The following is an 8,706-nucleotide window of genomic DNA, read 5'->3' as shown; positions in this document are numbered from 1 at the left end:
GAAATGCAGAAGTAAAGCTGGAGCAGAGACTTAAGGAATAGCCAATGAAAACTCATTCAATTGGAGACACACATGGACAAGCTCCAATCCATGACATTATTAAGGATATTCTGTGATGCTCCCACACAGGAGCCTTACATAATTGTCCATTCAGAGGCTCCACCCAGCAGCTGACTGAAGCAGAAGCAGAGATCCACAGTCAAACATTGCATAGACCTTGGTAACTCTGATGGAAGAGTTGGAGGAAGGATTGATGTTGAGGCCCACATTCTGCCTCAACACTTTGCCTCAACACTTTTGGGGCTAAGTGCTCTGGTCAAGAGAGAGTGTGGCTCTTGGGGCAAGAGACTCGAAGAATGGAGACAAGGCAGGGTGTGATTCAGTCTCTTCTATTTTCTCAAGTCTTTTCTATTGAAGGGAATTGAGGTATTTATATGCACAAGCAGGAGAACACAGGTGAAAACATTTTACCACGTGCACCATACAGCTGGGGTCACTAAACAGCAAAACAAGCTATGTGGGATAAACAATATATTTATCAGAGTGTGCTTCAGCTGTTAAAGGCTTTTGACAACCAAGTCTTTCATCAGGGTATATGGTTCCAGATGGCTGCAAAGTTGATCTAGCCACTTTCTACTAAAGTCGGCTCCCAACAGATTGAAGGTCCTGAAGAGGATAGGAACTCCACAGGAAGAACAACAGACTCAACTAACCTTGATCCTTGGGGACATTCAGAGACAGAGCCACAAACAATAACACACACAGCCTGGACAAAGGACCATGGCCCATAAGTAGCAGATGTGCAGCTCAGTCTTCATGATGGTCCTCCAACAACTGTAGCAGGAGCTGTCCCTAAAACTGCTGTCTGTCTTTGTAATCTGTTCCCTTAACTGGGCTGCCAAATCTGGCCTCAGCTGAGAGAATCCACCTAACCCAACAGAGACTTGATACACCATCATGGATACCCAGGGGCCCACACCCTCTCAAAGGACAAACAGAAGATACAGGAGGGACTCTGTAGAGTCAGGTGACCTAGAGCAGGGCCTCCACTAAGTTCATAGCCATTTTAATCATAACAACTTGAAACTGAAAAGAATCCAGATGCCCCTTAACTAAAATATGAATATAGAAAATGTGGTTCATTTACAAAATGAAACATTATTCAGCTATAAAATACAAAGACATCATGAATTTTTCAGGCAAATGGATACAGCTAGAAACTACCATCTCGATTGGGGTAACCCAGACCTAAAAGCACATGCATGTATGTACTCACTTACAAGTGAATAGTAATCATAAAATATAGGAAACCCACACTACACTTCATAGGCACAAAGAAACTAAACAAGAAAAAAGGCCCAAATGAGCACAGTTGAATATCACTCAGAAGGGGGAGTATAACATCATAGGAGGCAGATGGAAGAGAGAGAACTGCATGGGAGAGCAGATAAGAAGGGTAAATCAGGGAGAACCAGCAACAGGTGTGGTGAGAGACAAGAGAGGGCCAGAGGAAGAAAATGAATCAAAATCTGCAGCTGGCTGGGAGAAGGGGGTACATTTAGGATGTGCCAGAGACCATGAATTGGAGGGTGACAAGGAGACTATGGAGTTGATCATACCTGAGATACATAGCAGTGAGATATGGATGCTGAAGAGGCCACATCCTGCAGTCAGGCAAGACCCCCAATGGAGAGTTAAAGAAACCAACCAATCCAAAAACTTTTGTACCCAAAATTTGTCCTGTCCACAAGAATACAATCTACAACATAGATTCTGTACAGCAGCAAAATAACCCTTTGATACCATGTTGTTGTTCTAACTTGCTACTCTGCTACTGTGATTGAATCATCTAAGCAAAACCGTCTCAGGAAATAAGTGATTGTTGTACATGATTCTGTCAGATCACAGCCCATCATTTTGAAAGCTTAGATTAGAAACTGAAGGCAAAAAGCATAGACAAACACTATCTCCTGGATTGCTCTCTTGCTTGGTCACTGTCTCAAGCTCAGCCTGCTCTCTCATCCAGCCCAGGACCACTTGCTTAGGGATATTGCCACCCTCAGTGGAAGAGCCTTCCTAATCAATCATCAACACTATCTCTCACAGACATAGCAACCAGCCATTCTGATGAGGGCACGCCCTCAATTTAGGCTCCTTCAGATGACTGTAGCTCTGAAATGCTGAGAACTGAAAACAACTATGACACAGACACAATAAGTGAGGAAGTTGGTACAACACAAAACCAATGAGCTAACCATATCAATTACAGGAGCCCCTGACACTACAAGACGGAGTTGGAGTTGTGGCTGAGCAAGAACAAAATAGAGAGGGCACCTGACTCAGAGCAGGGAAGGATACACTGGAATGGGGAACTCAGAGGCTGTGCTGAACTGGGGTAAGCATCTTTAACCCTGGGTTCCCAGGCCAGTGCTACCAAAGAGGAGGCTAAAACAGCTGGAAGGTGGACAGAAAAGCAGATTGTTCCACAGACCTGGAAATGACCACCAACAAAGGACAGGATCTCTGGTCCAAGGAAGATATGCTAAATTTGTGAGAATCGATGAAGAACGACCTTCCATCTCATGACAGCTCCAAGTTCAAAACTACAGAGTCACATATGAACTGGACAGAGGGTAGTTCAGGAGGTTGGAAATGAGATCTTTGTCTTTCTACCATGTAAAACAAGGTAAGCAGAGCCTGATTTTGCCCTGGATGCTGTCTCGAAGAGCTCTCTGTCATGGACTAGTCAATGGGTCTAAGTCCTGTTGTTAAGAAGGATTTAACCCAAGGTGTAGGGATAATAAATAAATCAATTAGGATGGAGTCTGTCTCATTTCCTCAGTGAGAGAATAACAAAGTGCCGCACACAAAATAGACAGCCACAAGGGGGCGGTAAATTCTACCCAGCAGATTCTTCTACTTGTACAGAGGAGACAGTGAAGATGGGAAGGGAGCTGTTAGCCATGTAGCAGGGTTGTAAGTAGGCTTTAACCATCCCAATTTTTTTCTTTTGGATATTTTATTTACATTTCAGATGCCATCCCCTTTCCCCATTTCCCCTCCCTAGAAAACCCCTATTCCATGCCCAATTTCCCTTTTTGCTTTTATACAATTTTTTCAAAATGTTAATCAAAGGCTTTATAAGTTTTGTAATGCTCAATCAGAAGTGTAACCCAGCTGGGCAGTGGTTGTGCACGCCTTTAATCCCAGCACTTGGGAGGCAGAGACAGGCAGATTTCTCAGTATGAGGCCAGCCTGGTCTACTGAGTGAGTTCCAAGACAGCCAGGGCTACACAGAGAAACCCTGTCTCAAAAAATCCAAAAATAAAGAAGTGTAACCCAATACCCAACCTAGATATATCAACTATCTTTGGCTGGTGGAAACACATGAACATCTGCCTCCATGTCTTCCCTCTTTCTCTTTCTTTCTCCCATCACCTAACTTTTCCTCTCCTTCTCTTCCTCTCAGTACTCCTCCTACCTTAGCTCCTCCTACATATCACCCTTCCTGTTAAAATAAAACATTTCTCTCAAAGTACAATTAGAACATAATTATTTCTAATTGTACCAGTGAGGTACAAGATAGTCCTAATACCCAGTCCATCATTTAGTTGACTAACCAAAACCTCTGTCATCTCTCCTAACTAAAACACTTAGTTCTAAACCTGGCATTTTCTTGGCTTTAGAATGAATGTCAGCTGAAAACCATCCCCAAAATTAAGACCATGGGCACACCATCCGCTACACCAGGCTTTGAAACATCTTCCAAGCCCTTTGTGGCTTCAACGCTCCAGTGCATCCACTATGCTGTGCTTCCACATTCACTTTAGTCATCTCCCTTTACAAATACTCAAGAAAAATCTAAAACCCAAGGTACACAGACACAAATCTGACAGCTAAGCCACTCTGACACAAAGAACAATGACACATCAGCATTCAGTTGGGATTCCTGAGGGTTTCCAGGTTCCAGTCCATGCACCAAGACGTTGTGCCCAACTCAGTGGTACACCAATAACCACCAAGAACCTATTGCAATGCAAATACACAAAGGTCTGCACTATGAGCTCAGTAACAAGGATTCTCCACAGTCAATCTCACATCAGGTCTAAACTGAGAGGCCAAGTCTAGGGGTGCTGAGTATTTATTGCAGCTACAACAAGATTGGGACATTAACATACAGGTCAGCAACTTATTTTTTTTTTAGAAATGGCATGTCTGGTATAATTTGCAAGAACCAAATAAGGAGACAAAACCATCTGACAACTATGATGGGTAGGTTAACATTTTTTCCTCCTTAAGGTTTATTAGTTATCTATATGTAGCTAAACCCTGCTGTTGTACCTTGACTGGCTGTTGATAAGTGGGTTTAGTCATAAGATGTTTGCCCAAGTGGACTTTGTGCAATCTCAAAAACAGAGTTGGTTGGACTTCACAAACTCATCTTTTTGACTAAGCCCCTTATTATCAAAAGATACTATTGTTTACCTGCAAGCCATGCCTGACAGTAGAACAGGTACTTTATCCAAAGGCCTACCTCACTGTCTGTTACTGCAAACCCTAATATCAGTTGAGCTTACAACTGGCACACAATACCAGTGGCCCTCACCATTGGAAAAGAATATTAGTGAAAATTACCCCTCCTATTGTGCATGCCTCCTAAAGACACTGCAGAAAATCCCCACTTGCCCTTCTTTTCCTGCCTCATCCATGTATCATAGCCCCCACTTGTGCAGACAGTTCCTGTTCACCCACATGCCATGCCTGAAAGGACACAAGGTAAACTTTCCATAGATCTACCACAATATTTATTATCCAAAATGCAATTTTCACAGTTGCCTCTAGTACTGTACTAAACACCAGAAGCAGGTTAATCTTGCTAATGACAAAGTCTCCTTGTAGATTACTAAGTACATCTCTTCCTGCACACCTGTTCTCCCAGCTTTCAACATTAGCAAGCATTCCCTCTGGAACATAACAAACAAACAGATCAGTAAAAGAGGCAGCACTCAGGCAAGGCTCTCTGCAAATCCGTACATTGAACAATAACCCAGTCACAAAACTCCCACCAAAATAAGTCTGGAAAATTTATCAATGAAATCATAACTGAAAAATTTTCTTAAAGTAAAGAGGAAGATGACTATTAAGGTACAAGAAACATCCAAACTGCCAAATAAATTGGGAAAAAGTCTCTTTGCCACATAATAATCAAACCCTAAACATATAAAGTCAAGAAATATAAAAAAAAAAACTGCAATAGAAAAAAAATTAACAAAAACTAAACAAAAACCAAAGTAACATATAAAAGCAGATCTATTAGGTTTAGACCTGTCTTCTTAATGTATACTATAAAAGACAAAAGGATTTGGACACATGTGCTGCAGAGTCAGAGAAACCACTTGTGTTTCTAGAAGAAAACAACTGGTCCAAATGTTTTGTGCAGATTCAGAATCAGTCATGACAGTGAAGTTACTCAGATGTCACCTCCTGATCTAACACATGAGGGGCATCACCAGGGACCTCACAGGTGGTCACATCTGGCTGATGCTTCCCAGGCAGCTCCAGAGAGGACCCAGCACCCCAGCTCCCTCTGCTTAGCTGCCTGCCCTACCCATTGTGCACAGTGATCCTGTGCTCACCATGACTCGATTTCAGAGCTTCCCTGAGGTCTCCACACAGCATCCACAGCAGAGATCAGAGCAGGGCACCGATGACCACTCAAGCCTGCACAACCAACTCGAACTAGCAGAATGATACCAGGAAGAACCCGCCTCCTTGTCTGATTGGCAGGTCTGCTTGGAAGCATTGATTGGCCAGTGGGCCTTACCACTCCTCAAGTTTAAAGTGTGCTTCCTGACAGGGTCAGATCTTCTCCAGAGCTCAGGAGGGGTTTACACCCAATTAGCATTTGTTTCTGTCTTCAAAGAGGAATTTCACACCACCCAGCCCTGGGGGAGAACCCACCATTCCAGCTCTAGCTGTTCTGCTGCCTGCTGTTCTGTCTCAAGAACAATGATCCTGCAGTTACCAGGACCTGAATCCAGACCTTGCCTGGGCTTTCCTCACAGCACTTGCCTTCTTCTTCCTGTAATCAAGGTGAACAGCTTCATTGCCCAGTACTCAGTGTGCAGTGGAGGTATCAATTTGACCCACGAGTGGAAGGATTTCCCAGATATTTCTTAGCATTCTGTCTAAACTCCACCCCAGTTACCTGGCAACAGCCAGGTATGCTCCCCCCCCACAGTTACCTGGCAACAGCCTGATCCCCAGTATAGGTGACTGCTTGCCCCTCCCTCTCTTTTGATCTCTTGACCTTTTGTTCTCTTTCTCTTGCTCTCTTGGGCTCTTCCCTTCCCCCCTCTCTCTGCACATGCTCATGCCTAGCCTCTACTTCTCTACTCTCTGCCTCTCTCTGCATTTCTCTTCCTCTACTACCTTCTTACCTCCCCTCCCCATATCCTCAATAAACTATAATTTATACTATACAGTCTTGTGGCAGGTTCCTCAGGGGTAAGAGCTGTCTCAGCATGAGGCATGGTCCCTCCTGGAGAAAAATATCTCAGCAGGAGACATGAGCCTTCAGCTACATCCCCTTCCCCTGCTGGGAGCCAAGACCCCCTTCTGCCTAAGAGCAAATGTCAGTTAAGTAAACAGCCTGAGTTAAGGAATACTTTATTTATTGCCCTTTTGACAGGGAGGAAATATTAATCAGATAAGCAACTCGAGCTGAGAAATGTTTTAATTGCCTTCTTGCTTGTGAGAAGGTATTTAGATAAGTAATTTGTGCTAGGAATTCTTGTGGGCTCAGAGAACTCTGCAATTATGGGATGACCCTGGACTTTGACTGTCAGATGACCCTCCTGCCTGCTTGCCTTTATGATGGCAGCCTGAACAATAAAATTTAAGCACTAGATCAGACATTCAGACTGGTGCTTCTTCCTTGTGTCTCTTGTCTCTTCATTCTTTCGCCCCTTTCCCTAGGGTCTTGTCGAATCCCGCGGGCTGGGCATCTAGGCGCCAGATGTGTTACGCTTTGGTTCGGGGTTGATTGAATGTTGCTTCTACAGGGACGTCCTGTAAGCATAGGATTGACGCTTCTTCAGAGAGAAAAGAGAAGAGAGAAGATCTGCATTGTGATCGCAACAGAGTAGCCTGCCTGTGAGATTGATCCAGTGAAGGTAAGAAAAGCAACACAGTTATGGAATAATCATTGAGCAAACATGATTTGTTCTTACAGGGTCCCAAAGAGAGCCTCAAGGCACGAGGAGTAAGGGTTAAGAAAAAGGATCTTAAAAGATTTTTTGAATTCATTGGTGGTATTTGTCCATGGTTTCCCCACGAGGGGACTACTGATGAGAAAGGATGGGCTAGGGTTGGAGATTGCTTAAAAGATTTTTATGAAATCTTTGGTCCTGAGAAAGTCCCTGTTCAGGTTTTTTCCTATTGGAACCTGGTGAATGATATACTTCAAGTCTATAAAATATTTCCAGATATTCAAGAGTTAGTGAAAGAAGGAAAAAAGGTCTTACAGCGACACTCTAGACCACCCTCTGTGTGTGAGTCTATTTCTATTCCCATACCTGATTCAGACATCCCTGCTGCTCCCCTTGAGGCTGCTGCAGCTGAGCCAGTAACTGCAAAAACCCCCTCCTGCTAACATTCACCCCCTTGCTTCCTTAAAATCCATGGCCAAGAATGGGCCTGACAATCACCTTTCTCCTGCAGAGACATTGTCCCTAAAGGAGGGGGCAGCTAAATACTGTAATCCTGACTTGCTGCCCCTGTGCTCATTCATGCCAGGACCACCTTCAGATATTATCACTGCTCCATTTTGTGCCCTGTCCTTGACTTGGCCAAAATAACGATCATACCACCAAGGCTAAAGCCCAAATTTCACAAAAATGGCTTTTTTAAGAAAGTTAATAGAGGAAAAACGGGAACATTTGCATTTAGTAAAAGATCTGAAAGCTCTTGATTTAGAATTACCTTCCCTCACCCCAATGTCTGCTATCTCTAAGAATAAATCTAAACCAAAATCTCAAAAACCTGTACTGGCCTTCCCTGTTACCAGAAGCAAATCTGCTGTCTCTTCCAATAGAAATACAAACACTGCCTCACCCTCTAAAAGGAGAAATGACTCTGCTGCTGGGGAAGACAATAAGGATACACCAAGTTGGGCTGGAGAGATGGCTCAGTGGTTAAGAGCACTGACTGCTCTTCCACAGGTCCTGAGTTCAATTCCCAGCAACCACGTGGTGGCTCACAACCATCTGTAATGGGGTCCAGTGCACTCTTCTAGTGTGTCTGAAGACAGCTACAGTGTACTCATATAAATAAAAATTAAAAAAAAAAAAAGGATACACCGAGTTCCAACAGTGAGGCCTCTGATAATGAAAACAAAGCCTCAGGGGACTCAGAAAGTGAGGAAGATGAAATAAAAGTCAACAGTAGCTAGGGTTCCATCAGCTGAAAGACGTAAAAATGGCAGTAACAAATTACGGACCTTAATTCAAAATTTGAGTGAACAGTGGCTTGTTCCTAATGATTGGTATTTTTTAGCCCGTGCCACTCTGGCTGGAGGTGACTATGTTCTCTGGAAGACAGATTTTGTTGAAAACTGCAGAGAAATAGCACTTAATTTTGAAAGTAAAACCTCTAAGAAGTGGAACAAAGATAAGCTTTTGGGGCAGAGCCCTTATGATACTAATG

The sequence above is a fragment of the Arvicanthis niloticus genome, chromosome Y (genome assembly GCF_011762505.2).
Source record: "Arvicanthis niloticus isolate mArvNil1 chromosome Y, mArvNil1.pat.X, whole genome shotgun sequence".
NCBI lineage: Eukaryota > Metazoa > Chordata > Mammalia > Rodentia > Muridae > Arvicanthis > Arvicanthis niloticus.
This window is presented reverse-complemented; position numbering follows the sequence as displayed.